This window comes from Ochlerotatus camptorhynchus, unplaced genomic scaffold (genome assembly GCF_037179485.1).
Source record: "Ochlerotatus camptorhynchus isolate MF236.1 unplaced genomic scaffold, CSIRO-AGI_Acam_v1.1 ptg000284l, whole genome shotgun sequence".
NCBI lineage: Eukaryota > Metazoa > Arthropoda > Insecta > Diptera > Culicidae > Ochlerotatus > Ochlerotatus camptorhynchus.
This window is the reverse complement of record NW_027040773.1, coordinates 2833683-2849978: the sequence shown is the minus strand read 5'-3', so window position 1 is coordinate 2849978 and position 16296 is coordinate 2833683. Positions and strand designations below refer to the sequence as shown.

Below are 16296 nucleotides of genomic sequence, written 5' to 3'. Positions count from 1 at the left end.
AAAATTTAAATATTTCCCATCACTGCTCGCATCCTACCGGCATTGAACCATCTGATAATCGAACTTTTCAATTGTTCGGTCCTAATCGAATACATAAATAATGAAACCATAAGCAAACAGACATCGTTTGCCGAGAGCGTTGTTGTAACCCTGTTGTAGGGCTATCTCCTATCACCAGTTCCACTAACCAGCCATCAAAAGCCGTGCACGGTGCGACAGTTGTGCTGCACGGTACGTGACGGAAAGGGGTGTGCCCGGATAGCACTTTAAAACACATACAGCAAACAATGTGACTGAAGGGAGAAGCCGTGCGCCCGTCACTACCAGCACCAAGCTTGCCAATTTTACACGACATATAATTTGTGGAACTTTAATTTCGGCAACGCTCTGGGAAAACCGCAACATCTCCCATTCCCCCGGGCTTCTCCCGCAGTAAAGTGTCTCTGGTGATGGTGTCATAGTAAAACAGACGACGGCGGTGGCATCTTCTCGCCAGGAAAAAGCACAAGCCAAATCGACCTGGTGCTTGCGCCTCTGAAATGAGAAAACAGCACTAGAAGCAAGGGCAGAAGAAGGTCTCGGGTTTGGTTCAAACGTCGAATTTTCAATAATAAGCTTTAAGGAAAATAGTTATTGGATACTAAAAATAATATATAAAAAAAATCAAAACAAAGAATGTAAACGTCGATAGACTCACAGATATTGATATGCATTGAGTAGAGGATTACTGGACCACATTGGAGACCAAAATCAAACATTTTTGGTCAGCTTCCTTATTGAAGATTGTTTGTCGCATCTTTGAGTTCGATCCATTGATCTAATCCTTCACTTTCCACACGAAATTGTGATCATAATCGCGAATTCTTCAAAAATAAACCCTGGAGCAGCTTGCTGCTACCACTTCGAAGACGACGCCGTTATGCCCAGGAAGAAAAAACGGGACGTGCTAGGAGAACCAAATGTGGCGTGTCTGTGTACGAGACACAAGTGCTCGTGAAAAAAAGGCGCAAACTTATCTCGATCAATTTATCTAAAGACATTTGGTGCGCTCTGTCTCCCACGAGTTTTTGTGTTTGTGTGCGAGTGTGAAGCATCGTTCGATTTTCTTTTACCATCAGCCGCCACCCCAGCCACTGACTGACTGCCACCAGGGCCGTTGGTTGGTCGTCATCAGCCGCAGCCAGCCACTGCGTTGTATTTTTGTCGGTTTTCCCTACAGTTGGCGATTGGCGTGAGAATGCTTTCTTTCTGTTCTTTGCTTCCTATTGAGGGTGATTAAGGAAAATCGGAGGATCATGGAACGACCAGTTGGAGACGCGACGCACGTGAGGTGGGGCTATTCTGCCTCTTTTCCCAGAACAGGAAGATTCGATTTTCCAAACATAGCAGACAGAACGCCGAACGATATCGACAGCCGGCATGCATTTGCTACCACATTTTTTTTTCTTTCATAGAGCCCTCTAAGTTGATGGAAGTGTGGGAGATCAGATCAGATTAGGAAGTTTATGTTCGTGTGTTTGTGGGGGCTTTAGAGAGCAAAAGAAGCAAAAACGGCATTCGAGGCGGGTCACGTGCTTCTACAGTATTTTTCGTCTTGCTTTTCGGTTATTGAGAAATTGGGATGGAAGTAGGTACAGAACGATTTCGTGATCTGATGATTATATAGAAAATTTTACAGAAACAATTTCTGTGGGATTCCATTTCAAGTCTAAAGCATCGATTCGGAATTGATACAAATCTGAAAGAATTTAGATGATTGAAAATGAGAATCTGGATTTGCGTGCTCGACTGAATGTGAACTGGATCGAATGATGCTAGGTTTACTGGAACAGAATGGATGTGGGAGGTGCAAGAATTGATCAGAATGAATGAATGTGGATTTCCACATTGTGATTTCACAAATGTGGATATGTGTATTGGAAAACCGATACACTAGATGATTTATTATACACATGTTATACAGGTTATGTTTGCTGTACCAATGCAGTACCTCTCTATTATTATTATTATTATTATTATTATTATTATTATTATAATTATTATAGAGTTTTGGCACTTCTCGGCAAAAATACTGGACAATTTCACCTACCCCGCACACTAAAAAAATCTGAATTTTACTGGTGATGTAAACATCCATGCATGCAAACATTCATGCATGTAAACTTCCTTTTCACGTAAACTAGCAGCTTGCAAGAAATGTTGCAAACAAAGGTGGAAAATTTTATACAATATATGGAATATTGCATGACATGTCTCATAAATTTACACGATTTATAATGTAAATTTGTATGATTTATGACGCTCCATTTATGTGCATCATAGTAACGGAAATTTATACTACTTTTTTTTAGCTGTGTGGGCTGTCTTTATGTCAAGGGGGTTAGGCTCTGTGGATCTCATTCGTCAGTTGACTTACATCCTAATTTGTTTGCTTCAGTCGGATCAGTTATGATGATTCAGGAACAGTCGGACAATACTACAGGTTCCAAGAATCACTGCTTTCTAAGTGCTCTTCGTAGTTCCAACTATTCAAGGGAACGTATATGGGTACGGGGAACAATTCCGATCGCTGAGATTACTACCGGAACTATACGTACATCGTCCAGGTGCCACATCTGCTTCAACTCCTCCGCTAAATCGTTGTACTTCAGTATCTTGGTCGAGAACGTTGACTGAACATTTCGATTTAACGGTACAACGATATCTCTGAGGGTTACCCGCTTCATCCTTTTGTCGTAAACCACAATGTCAGGGGGATTGGCACGAGTGTGGACATCCGTAATGATCTCGCGATCCCAGTACAGCTTTATGCAACTATTTTCTAGTACCGGGTCTGGCAGGTACTTGTAGTAGGGTACGTACTGGTTCACCAAGTTGTGCTTCAGTGCAAGTTGTTGGTGCACAATCTTAGCGACATCGTTGTGACGACCGAGATACGCTACTTCTGCCAACGCTTGGCAACCAGCAACAACATGTTCGATCGTCTCCCCTAATGCATTGCACTTTCTACACCGGTCTTCTACTTCTTCGTGCAATATGTACCTACGGTAATTCTTCGTCGCATTAACCCGATCCTGGATGGCTACCATGAAACCTTTAGTCTCTCAGAAGAGTTCACCTCGCACCAACCATGTATTCGACGCCAATTTGTCGTCATGCGCTTGTTCCAACTGATGGCGATGCCTCCCATGCAGCTCCTTCAGCTTCCACGATGCGACTTTATCTTCAACAGTTTTTAGGTCGCAATTCAACTGGTAGTCTTCCTGCGCCAGATGCAGGGCGCTGAACCCGTGGTCTGCCTCACAAACTGCTGAATCTGGGAAACACATAGCGCTTGGATATCAGTGATGCCTCTTCCTCCTTTATTACGTGGCAAGGTGACTCTCTCGACGGCCGACTTTGGGTGATGCATGCGATGCTTAGTGAACGCCACTCGTATTGCTCGTTCTATCGCCTCCAAGTTTGTTTTGGTCCACTTGATCACCTCAAAGCTGTATGTCAACAGGGGCACGGCAAACGTGTTTATCGCCAGTTTATCTTGTTGGTGGCCGACAAGAACGACCTCAGATCACGATTGATTCGATAAAAGAACTTTTCCTGAAACTGCCAGTATCCACAACTTGACCCCGACGGATATTGACTTTCCACCATTTATCGACTCCAAACTCCATCCGGATGTCAATACTGAACACCGTTACAAGCTGCAAAAGACGGTGCAGCTTCTCCAATGTTTCCGCAAACAGCTTCAAGTCGTCCACATAAGAGGTGTGGGTACACAGCAAAAAAATAATTTTGATATCACATCAAAGTGGATGCACTACAATCATGTCGAAAATTTCATGTAATTTTTATGACCACATAAATAAACAAATGCAGTAAAAGCAGCGTAATGTCAGTTCATGCATTGTATTAATGATAATTTTGTCCTTTTTAGCAAGTAATATTACACCATATTTTCGACATGATTGTAGTGCATCCACTTTGACGTGATATCAAAATTATTTTTTTGCTGTGTAACGTTTGTGCTTCTTCCTCCATAGTTCCATTGGTTGAGTGCTCTGCCAAGGGGATTCATCGCAAGGCAGAACCATAGTGGACTAAAGATATCGCCTTGAAAAATCCCCCTTCTTATGCTGAGAGTTCTGGACCGTAACCCCACTGTTCCGTTAGTTACGTGGAGAGATGTACTCCACATTCCCATTGCCTGCTGCATAAGCCTGATGACTCCATCGTTCACCTTGTACAACTGCAGTACCTTGAGAAGGTACGAATGCGGTACTAAGTCGGACGCCTTCTTGTAGTCGATGTACGCCATGGTTAGGTTCCCGACCAGAAGGAAGTATCAGAAATAATACACACTGTGTTACTGAGATATAACATTATTCGTAACTTGGTCTGTTATAAAACTTGTACCGTTTGTAGTTAAAATAACAAAAAATATAACAAGAAATTTTCTACGTACAATCAAGAATATAACAAGTATTGTTAGGGTTATATCATATTTTTAACAAACCTTGTAACAAAATAACCCATTAGGGTAAAAACTAAAAAGGGTATGAACTGGACTTTTTAACACGGTTTTTGGGTAACATATATTTAGAGTGTTTTCTATTTTTAGATTGTTGTTAAAATATTTAAAAAATCATCTGCTCTCGACCCCCCATTCCATTGATCATTTTAATTTGTATATCATCAAAAACATATTGTCTTTCACAAATTACAACATATTTATTTGAAAAGGTGCACGCCAAAATTCAAAGAACGCAACTGAATTGGTAATTTATGTTTTTGGATTCCGTTCATGAGCGAATATATCATTGGTTCACACTATTATTGCGCAATCGCTCCTAGATAGTTAAAATCTAGGTAAGCCTTTTGATCAGAAGCGTCTTGCAGTGACAATTTCAATTTTGTAATGCTAGTTGTGCATTCTTAACCGTTATGTGATCGACAAAAAAACACCTTTAAGAGCTCGACAAGGGTACCCACAAATTGAAATACTTGCTTCTGTGGCCTATTGTGACTGATTTGGAATAATTTGGCACCATTGGATTTAAAAACATATCCTCTTTTTGGACATTGCCAACAATGTCCATCCGGAATAGTCTGGTTCCCGGAAATTCGGATTTCCTGTATAATGTTCCAGAACTAAGCATTTTCTTGGCACTTTCGCTAGAATTTTGAAGGAATCGATATCAAAGTATCAGAATTTCCTTTAAAAACAATTTCAGCTTACTTGAGGACCAGTTTAAGCTTTCTCCCCGGAACGGCCATTCCGGCGCAGGTTCCCGTAGGGCCTCTAGTGGCCATAGAAGTGTTTGGGAAGAAACCCCTGCAATATGGGTATCAAAATTCATGAATTTACAACAGGAGACTGTTCATCATAATGTTGTGGTCGTCCGACGGATTGTCCCCGGAACGGCCATTCCAGCGCCAGTTCCCGTAGGTCCTCTAGTGGCCATAGAAGTGTTTGGGAAGAAACCCCTGCAATATGGGTATCAAAATCATGAATTTCCAGCAGGAGACTGTTTATCATAATTTTGTGGTCATCCGATGGATTGTCCCCAGAACGGCCATTCCGGAGCAGGTTCCCGTAGGTCCTCTTGTGGCCATAGAAGTTCTTTGGAAGGATGTTCCTAAAATATGGGTATCAAAATTCATGAATTTACAGCAGGAGACTGTTCATCATAATGTTGTGGTCGTCCGACGGATTGTCCCCGGAACGGCCATTCCAGCGCAGGTTCCCGTATGGCCTCTAGTGGCCATAGAAGTATTTGGGAAGAAACCCCTGCAATATGGGTTGTAACCGTTCGTGAAATTTCGCTGAGGTTTTGATTTAACTCAGTGGCTTAAGCGCCACTCTCTATTAAGAGAGACCACTGGTCGTGTTAAAGCTTTGCCCGACAAATGAGACTTTTCTCTCAGAGGACCTCTTGAACGGTCGTTGGTTACTAACGGCAATGAAAAAAAACTATTAACTTTCTGGAAATGCCAAGTCCTTCAGTAATACAGGAATGGAGCGCATACACCAAATAAATAAACCAAGGTATTACTCTGACTCACCCCCGAAACGAAACGGAAAGAGAACGAAGTAATGCTGACTCAACTGAGCGGAAACGAAAGAAAACAGAACGTAACGTAGTAAGTGTGTTTTATTCAGGGAGTAGCATTCAAAACGTTCGAAAAACTAATCTTCAACTTTTTCTTTAAACTATATTCTAGCATTCATTCGCATTGGATTTCTGAGAGGGGTTTACGGGAAAGAGCAAATCATGGCCATGAATTAAACATGCTCTCACATACCTGCGCAGATTTTACTTGACGAAACGATGAATCGATGACTGCTGACCGATGAGGGCTCGATGACTCGATGATGGCGGTGTAGCGATGGCGGCGTAAACGTGATGGTGCCGCTCACGTGCTGCAGTATGGCGCTCAGCAACGGAAGGTGACTCGTACGCGGTATGGCCGAATTAGAGTTGCGGAGGGAGTGGCGGCTGGACGGAAGACTTCCGATTTGGCAATCGAGAGCTGAGCTACGACGAGAAGTCGTGCTGTCCCGGGAGATTCGCTCCGCAAAGAGAAGAGGCCAACTTACCTTCGGACGGCTTCGCGTACTTTGTTTCCGCTATGACCATCCGTGATGGAATGAACCCCCTCTCCCGTTGGATTGAATCCGGACCGCGGCACGCTTTTGGCGACGCACTCACACGGTCCGAGCTCTCGGAAATAATGGTCCACGGGGTTGTAGTAGAAGGGACCTCGTCGACGGATGATTGGCGACCGTCGGAAGATATTTCGCTTCGAAGATTAGCGAACTTCACCCACCTCCGTTTAGCTACCTTCGAAAAGGCGGGCCTTAGCAGGGCGCACGAGTCACGGGAAATGTCCGTCTCCCACGAACGATGATGGCGATGCCACAGATGGAACCCCCGATCCGGCGTTGACGATAGCCGAACGGAACGTATATCCAGCCCGTACAAAAAAAGCGCAACGCGCTGGAAATCCAACGTGAACTCACATTACTCATACAATTCTAAATTTTAACAAAATTCAATAAAATTACCTTTTTTGTACAATATCACAAATAAACGCACTGAACAGACTACGCGGAACTTAATACGGACTTATGTCCACTGTACAAAAAGAAAGAAAACGTTTAAAAAACCACTGGTTGATAAAAACTCACTCACTACTATTTAGTACCTTTAGAGAAACTTATCGCACAAAATCAATTTGATTTAATATAACTCGAGAACGTAAAGTAATTCGCGCACTTCTGTTATCCAGCCGATTCGAAAGCGAAATGGATGAGTCAGAATAATTTTGCGAGCAGGAAAATTCCTAACGACCTTTTCCTATTCAGATAGGTCATCTTTTAAAAACTCTCTCTTTATTCGAGAGTTGCGCCAAACCTTTCGAATGGCGACGGACTTCATGGCGCCTCCAGAAAGCATGTACAATATAATACAGCTCACTATAAGTTGAGCTTTTATGGCGAAGTTGTAGCCTAGACACAGTAAATATGGCAAAGTTGTAAAATCGACACAGTAATGGTCTGATTTTATTTACACGGTTGAAATATTTCATTTCTTAACAAACTTGACATAAAAAGGATTTAATTGTTAATTAAATTAGATTTCAACGAAAAACTATTTACAAATAAACGTAAAACGTTACAGGGTATCAAAATTCATGAATTTCCAGCAGGAGACTGTTTATCATAATTTTGTGGTCATCCGATGGATTGTCCCCAGAACGGTCATTCTGGAGCAGGTTCCCGTAGGTCCTCTTGTGGCCATAGAAGTTGTTTGGAACGATGTTCCTACAATATGGGTATCAAAATTCATGAATTTTCAGCAGTAGACTATTCATCATATTTTCGAGGCTATCTGACAGATTTTCCCCGGAATGGGCTTGCATAGAATGCTCTTTATTTTTTGTAATTTAAAAAAGAAACTTTTCTCATTATTTGTTTGTATTTGACTAAATGTCCATGAAACGGCCATTTTGGAACAAGTGAATAATCGATGGTGGTGAAAAATTTGGAAGAAAACTCATGCAATTTTTATTTTCTTGAGTTTTCCTGGGGTTCAATCTCTCTAGGGGTATAAACGTTGTGGATTAATGTTGTATGGAGTATTTGCAGTCTCTGCTATGCTAGAAATAAACTGACATTTCTCATGACTTTTAATCCTCATAAAAAATATGTTAAAAAATTATAAGCACATAAAAAGCAAAAAAAAAAATAGCAGTTATAGCAAATTTCTTGGCAGTGCTGATTGCACACAGGTCTTGAGCATGACTTCACATCTTCCTGGTCTTCCTACACTTGATGTCTTCACTTTTGCAGATATGACAGATGCCAACTTGTGGCTCCCGTCCGGACGGATCTCGTTCAACTGGAGTAGAACTACCTGCACGCTTCGAAAAAAATCATATAAATATAAGTGCTCTGAGACTGACATATAGGGTATACGTCCCTAACCTCGGTCTAATATGCAGCCATCGATTACGTTTTTAATCATAACTCATCAATGAATTTACCTGCAAACGATATTCTACTGCTAAATGGTATGCTTAGATATGCTTATCATGTCGTTTGCTATCAGAAACCACGAAAAGTTGAAAAACTTACTTTTTTTAAGACAATAACTCACGATGGAAATGTATGTAATATGGGTCTATTGTCCCCAAATTGGGTCTATTTATGGATGCAACTTCGTCCTATCTTGTTTGATCCTCAAAAAAACGCTCTTGGTAACGTTTTCTGATGTATTTTTTTTTATCACTATCACTGTTAACTTAATGCTCTTCATTCCTCAAAACATTTCTTAGAGAAAATTTTACGAAAACTACATTAAATCACTCAATTTAAAAATTAAAAATTAAAAATTTCGCTTATCGTCTTTTGACCGCAGAATATCTAAATCAGAACATTGTGATGTTCATTATACAGGTTTGGCAGAAAAAATCTCCCTTCCTGTTCGTTCCTTATCATCCAAATGCAAAACAACATTGTTGACGTTACTCTTATTGCTATATGCTGTCAAATGAATTTCATGGGCCATAGTTAGGAACATAGAAAAGAAATGTGTCCCTAAAGTTGGGTCCATGTTTTACTTGTGAAAACGTTGTTAAACAATTAAAATAAACATAAAATATTCAAACAGCAACTGTAAGTTTTACGTCTAGTGTGTATTATCAGGTAATTCCAATCAATAAATGCCATAATCAGGCCATTTGATGATCGTCAGTCAACCTTCCCATCTTAACCTTATAAGTCATGGCGGCTAAAAACTCCGAACATTGTGATATTCTCAACCAGTTTTATTACTTACGAGAGCTGAAAATGTATTGAAATGTTGTGATATAAATTGATTTGTGTGTGGTACACATTTATCAACCATCAGTGATCAATATTTTCCTTATTTTTTGTGTAATATTCCTTAATTAATTATTTATTTGCGTGATAGGCCGAATGAAAGGACTAGACCCACATTACATACCGTAACCCTATGAGCGTCAATTTTGACATAGAATTCAGTCGACTTTTCGTCGAGTAACGAACTTTGCAGTCTGGAAGCACTCAATTTTACATGAAACATTTGTTTACGTCTTAAAGGATTATGTCAAAGATGGATTCCGTCACGCGGGCTAAAGGTGAAAAATAAAACATATTTGAAGAGTAACACAAGAAAAGGGCTTACAAGCTTTTCGTAAACAAACCTTTACATGCCATTGAGATTGCTGACGCTTATTGCACTAGTGTGCGTACGCGTATACGTGTACACCAATTTTAGTGCGCTTTGTGAGAAAGTATTAGTGAAAATCCGTGGAAAATAATAGCAAACTGCTGTCAGACTCATTTTAGCAGGAAGAATCCATACAAGTTAGTTATAGGAAAACATTGAGCAACTTCACACGGTGATTTTGTCTGTTAGTGTGCGTGCTTTAAACGTCACTAATATCTATAGGAAGCTTCCCCTGATATTCAGATGACGAAATAATGCCATGGGGCAAAGTTTCCCATATTATAGGGGCTTCTTTCCAAACACTTCTATGGCCACTAGAGGTCCTACGGGAACCTAATCCGGAAAGGCTGTCCCGGGGACAATCCATCGGAAGACTACAAAATTATGATAAACAGTCTCCTGCTGTAAATTCGTGAATTTTGATACCCATATTGCAGGGGTTTCTTCTCAAACACTTATATGGCCACTAGAGGTCCTCGAAATGGCCGTCCCGGGTACAATCCATCAGATGATCACAAAATTATGATGAACAGTCTCCTGCTGGAAATTCATGAATTTTGATACCCATATTGCAGGGGTTTCTTCCCAAATACTTCTATGGCCACTAGAGGCCCTACGGGAACCTACTTCGAAATGGCCGTCCCGGGCACAATCCATCGGATGACCACAAAATTATAATAAACAGTCTCCTGCTGGAAATTCATGAATTTGGATACCCATATTGCAGGGGTTTCTTCCCAAACACTTCTATGGCCACTAGAGACCCTACGAAAACCTACTCCAGAATGGCCGTCCCGGGGACAATCCATCGGATGACCACAAAATTATCATGAACAGTCTCCTGCTGTAAATTCGTGAATTTTGATACCCATATTGCAGGGGTTTCTTCCCAAACACTTCTATGGCCACAAGAGGCCCTACGGGAACCTACTCCGGAATGGCCGTCCCGGTGACAATCCATCGGATGATTACAAAATTATGATAAACAGTCTCCTGCTGTAAATTCATGAATTTGGATACCCATATTGCAGGGGTTTCTTCCCAAACACTTCTATGGCCACTAGAGGCCCTACGGAAACCTGCTCTGGAATGGCCGTTCCGGGGAAAATCCATCGGACGGCCACACAATTATAATGAACAGTCTTCTGTTGAAAATTGAAAAATTTGGCTTTTGAAGGGTAAAAAATTTCACGACCCCCCCTTTCGAAGCCATGAATCTGATTTCATGGGATGGCAAGTTAATAAGATTTCTTCCCGTGTATAAAGCCAGTTCAAATTCATTTTTGGCGATAAATTTGCAAGAAAGCTTATGATCTGGCAAGGTATTTGCAGCTGCGGTCAAACAACCCAGGTTTTCGTGACAGCGGAGAAGCTCTTCAGTGGCATCGAGACAACGGGGTAGATTTCTTCGAAAAGGGTCGTCCACTGTTTTGGCGATTTTATCCCACCAATTTTTCATCTAAGCTGCCGTTTTCTTTTCATAATTGTCCAGTAGTTTTCAATGGGTCTGAACTGGGGACAATTGGGCGGATTGAGAGTTTTCGGAACAAACTGGACTCCGTTGTCATTGTACCATTGTTGTATGTCCCGGCTGTAGTGACAACTCGCAAGATCCGGCCGAAATGTCACCTGATCATCATGTGACTGGATGAAGGACAGAATTCGCTTCTGGAGACAATCGGTTTTGTAATCCTCCGATTGAAACGGCGCCGGTGGTGTAGTGGTAAGCGTGATTACCTCTCACCCCAGCAGGCCTGGGTTCAATGCGCTGACTGGGATGTTCTGAGGCATAACATCTCTGATCACGCCTTCCTTCGGATGGGAAGTAAAGCCGTTGGTCCCCGGTTCATGAGTTGATGGGTCGATAGGTAGGGTCCAGGTGTGGGAGCTGCCTTCCTGGCACGTCGGTAGCATTGGTGCTCAGCACGGAAAACAAGATCGACGGAAAAAACAAACCAAAGGTAATCCTCCGAGTTCATCATTTTCTCAGTGACGCGTTTTCTGACCATAGCTGCAAATTCCCTTACATACCATATTTTTGCGTGGGAATTTATCCGCAAAAAAATTTGAATCGGTCAAGGACACCTCTTCGAGCCTTCACCTTGTAAAATTTTGGTCCTGGAAGGTGTCCGAAGTTGCCCTTTATATAGGTTTCATGATCCATAAGTATTAAGTATGCACCCACCGGACTTGGTCAGCAGGTTGTCATACAGCTTTCGAGCACGGGTTCTAGCTTCGGTATTCTGCTAGAGTGATCGATTTGGTTGCATACTGGCGCGGTACCCCCTCTAAGCCTTCGTGGTAGCTAATTTTCTGCACTGTACTACGGACGGAATCATACTTTTTACTCAAATCGCGATCGCACATACCTGGGTTGCAATCTGATGGACCTCATGACATTTCCATGGATCTGACGGTAGGCGTTTACTTTGAGGCTTCCGATTCGTCGTCAAGGATTCCCTTAATGCTTTGAACACGCGCCATACGGTGTTTCTAGGAAAATTCTACACTTTAGCCAGCTTGGACGTGGACCACGATGGATTTTCCAGGTGTTTGTGCACGATTTTTTTCTACGCTCCTCTTCCATGGTGACTGTCTAAAACAAGAGCGTTTTATGAACTGAAAAAATACACAGTTATTGTTATTGTTGTCGTCAACAAAATGATGTCAAATGCTTTCAAAAACGTCCACTAGGAGGCCTATGGAAATGGACACATACAATAAGCACTGCGATAATATTGACTTTACAATGACAATACCCAAATTAATGCAATATTTTCTTTGCGTAACGTCAGCTAGTAGGCGATTTTTTTTCTCTAATTTGTGATAGGTATTATATATTTTATAACTAAGAAAAATATATTTAAAAAAACACTAAAGGCAGCTATTGTAAAACGGTCTGCACTGTTTGACGACAAATAAATAAATAAATAGAATACTATAAGAATCCGAAGGATCGAAGAGGAATTTTCCAAATCGATATCTAAGCAGGATTACCACGGGTAAGGTTCAAACAAGGATCGAAGAGGAATAATAATAGAACATGATTGAAAACTTGCAGGTAATATTTAACACTGTAAAGTGCTGTTTAAGTTTGTTGTAGCTTAAGGTAGCAGTAACATTTCTTTCAGCAAAAAGCAAATAGATCCGCACGGCATGAGAGCACGATGCGGACTGAACAAAGGTGTTTTGTGCGTCTTAAAAAACGGCAGAATGCGTTTTTCCAGATTCTCTGGCATGTACAGCTATCCCCCGAAGAACGCGTTACCCACTGAGTTGTACCCACCGCTTTTTCTGGGCGGGGTTTCAACCAGTCGATCTGATAGTATAAAAACGTCAATAACTCTTGATCGGCGAAATATATTGACAAGCTTTGTGCAGCAAAAATGTGCGCCTTCTTAAGATCTAGAAGTTATCTCAAGACACCTTTGCTGAGAAATTCGAAATAAGAAAACTAGAGCAAAAAACTGTTTTTTTAGAGCCACCCTAACTCAATTCAAGAAAATAGCTCTAAATCGGCCAATTTAAGAGATACAAAAAAGTTATTTCCAACAAAGTTGCTTGAAATTAGCTCAGCTATAACTTTGCCCAAGAATGTATACCTTAACTTATTCAAACAAAAAAGTTAGATTTTTGATTTAATGATAATAGGAACCACCCTAGAATTCATTGTCATAAAAATGAGGGCCTAACTATAAGGAACAACTTTGTAGAAGAGACTTTTAGTCTAAAGTTTCAATTTCAGGCTCAAAACATATCATTCCACCTAAATCTGCATTCTGGACCACTGTGCAATGGAGAACTAGTCACTTGCAGAAAATCAGCCGGCGCCGGTGGTGTAGTGGTAAGCGTGACTGCTTTCTCACCCCAATGGGTCTGGGTTCAATCCCAGGCGAGGTCGGTGGGATTTTTCTGAGGCATAAAAATCTCTGGTCACGTCTTCCTTCGGAAGGGAAGTAAAGCCGTTGGTCCCGGCCCATGTGTGTTGTGAATGGGTACGATATCCTACGCAGGTGTGGAAGCTGCCTTCCTGCACATTCGATTGCCGTCAATGGATGGCAATCGATGTCCGTCGGTGATTGGCACTAGATTGCGGAACAGAGACCGATGTTAAATAAAGTAAAAAAAGAAAATCAGTGGGTAACGCGTTCTTCCGGGAAAACCTATACTCTTTTCAATGTGGCAACCCTGATGATTACTGCGCCCAGCTGGATGGCATCCCTATCTTGTTTGCCTTGCCTTGAAAAGAGCTAACATCGCTGCGGGCCCGCGAATTGTGGGCCCCACTGACAGCTCCTAATTTGTAAACAAATAGAAGATTCAAGCCAGAATTTCAAAAAAGGCGTGACTGATATTATGGATATTCTTAATATTTTTGCTTACATTTTGTGAAAAATAAATTTAGGACTCATAAAATATTATTTTCTGATTTTCTACCACGAAGTCAACCATTGATATGGCATAAAAGGGAAAATAATTTCATTTGATAAAAATAAGACAATTCAGTCACGCCATTTTTGCAGTTCACACTGGAATTGTGACGTTTCAGATGTTGGTTTCAATAACATGGCGGCATGTCACCCAGCTGACTGCGCCAGACCATTTCTCGCGTCACTTTTCAAGAGGTCCTAAGTAACAAATGTAAACAAATCATTGTATGTAATACAAAAACACCCATCCAAATTTATTTTCATTTATTTAAGATAATCATAGGTCAAAAATTGTCCAATGTACAGTTTGAAATAATTGGTACATGATTGTGAGTTCGGTCATTTGAACTGCCTAACATGATTGATGCTTATTTTGTAAAGGCGGGGCCAATCTAAAGTTAGGTACTCTACTCTTAATTCTGTGAAAGGGAATCTATTATCATGTAGAATGGGGGCGACACCGGCGTAGTGGTTAGCATCCATACCTCTCACGCCAAAGTCACGAGTTCATATCTCACCCCCGGACAAGTCACGAATGACCCAAAAGTGTTAGAGTGACTATAATAAAAAAAAATCAAGTAGAACAAAACGTCCAATGCAACACTCATTGATTTATGTCATTGAGAAAAATCGTCCAATGTAACATGTCCGATGTACAACTTGACTAGTCAAACCGTCCTATGTGTTTTTTTTTCTAGATTGTTGCATGAAATTCAAAGCAAAATTGTGATTTTACCGTTTCTACTAAATTTTCCTCGTTATTATTCACTGACTACCAGGGTTGCTTCCACTCACTTGCTATAAAAAATTGTTTTTCGGAATAATGAAATCATTGGATGAAATAATGATATGTTGTACTTGCAAGTATCATGAAGAGGGTGAAAAGTGTGTGTTTTACTCATAAAACCTGACAATTTCGCTTTCAGAGCGTCACAATCAGCGATCTTATGATTCGTGAGCGTTCACTCAGAGTGAGCGCTCACGAATCGTAAAATCGCTGATTGTGACGCACTGAAAGCAATATTGACAGGTTTTATGTGTCAAATACATTCTTCACGACCCCTTCATTGTCCAGGACACGACACCCAGTTGTGTTCATGTTTCTGGTAAATTTTTGTAATCATATGTGGAGGCGTAAGTGAAAAATGATTGTATTTTAGTGAGAGATATCTAATACAACAAATCTATTCAATACTCAGAACTGTCATTGCGTGCATAAGAAAGGTTACAGATTTACCACAGACAAACAGGCATAACACATTGAATATTTCTAATTGTAAAACTTCGTTGCTAAAACATTACCGCCATCTGTTTAGTACACTGTGGTGGGTAGTACGCTGAACAGATGGCGGTAGTGTGTAAACGTCAAACGCAAGAGAATTTACTATGCGCGCCACAGGTGGCAGTATTACCAACTGAGATACTTTCAAATTGACCGTTAAATGCTTGTTCGAAGAACAACTTATGAGTGTTATATCTGTTTGTTTGTGGATTTACTGTCTTTAAGTCGTCAAATTTTATTAAAAATTGCTTATAATCAACACAAATTCATTGGTTTTAAGGACAGTAATATTCCAGCTGGTTCCATTGTTCTGACCGCCAGTTATTGAATTTGTTAAATATTCCTTCTGAAGTACTGCTTTTCACACAAAAACGCTGAAAACAGCCCATTTTCATCGCAAACCAGTTTTCCAAATCCCAATCTGTGACAAATATGGGCATGTAAGCCGGTATCAAGTTCAGATTCTATGTACATGACATCAATTACCATGGATTACCAGTTTATGGTTCGCTGCCTTTCTTCTTGCACTGAACCGTTCGCACTCACTAACTCCGTCGTCTGTGTCGCACAGTCGTACTCACAACAGCTAAGGATATCTTCTAGGGCCTACTCGGAAACCGATCGCTTCCAGCTCAGCCAACCAACAACGGGAAGCGGCAGACTATGCTGTGATAAATTTCAATCTTTCAATTATTTATAAGCATCGAGAAATGTGTTTTTTCGTTACCGTTGATAGATTAAAGGGAACCTCCTCGATATGCCTGACAGGAAATGTTTCTCGGGTGAATAGAGGACCGGGCACATCGGGTGTGGTGGTGATGGAACCAAG

General features: G+C 41.0%; 1 protein-coding gene and 1 pseudogene across 1 annotated transcript in view; one reads left to right on the top strand and one right to left on the bottom strand.

The window, feature by feature from the left end:
- LOC135706541 (protein turtle homolog A-like) overlaps positions 1–16296 on the top strand; it is a 1327166-nt gene that overhangs the window by 44131 nt on the left and 1266739 nt on the right. The gene's annotated exons all lie outside the window — the stretch shown is intronic.
- On the bottom strand, positions 2443–4336 carry LOC135706620 (uncharacterized; annotated as a pseudogene).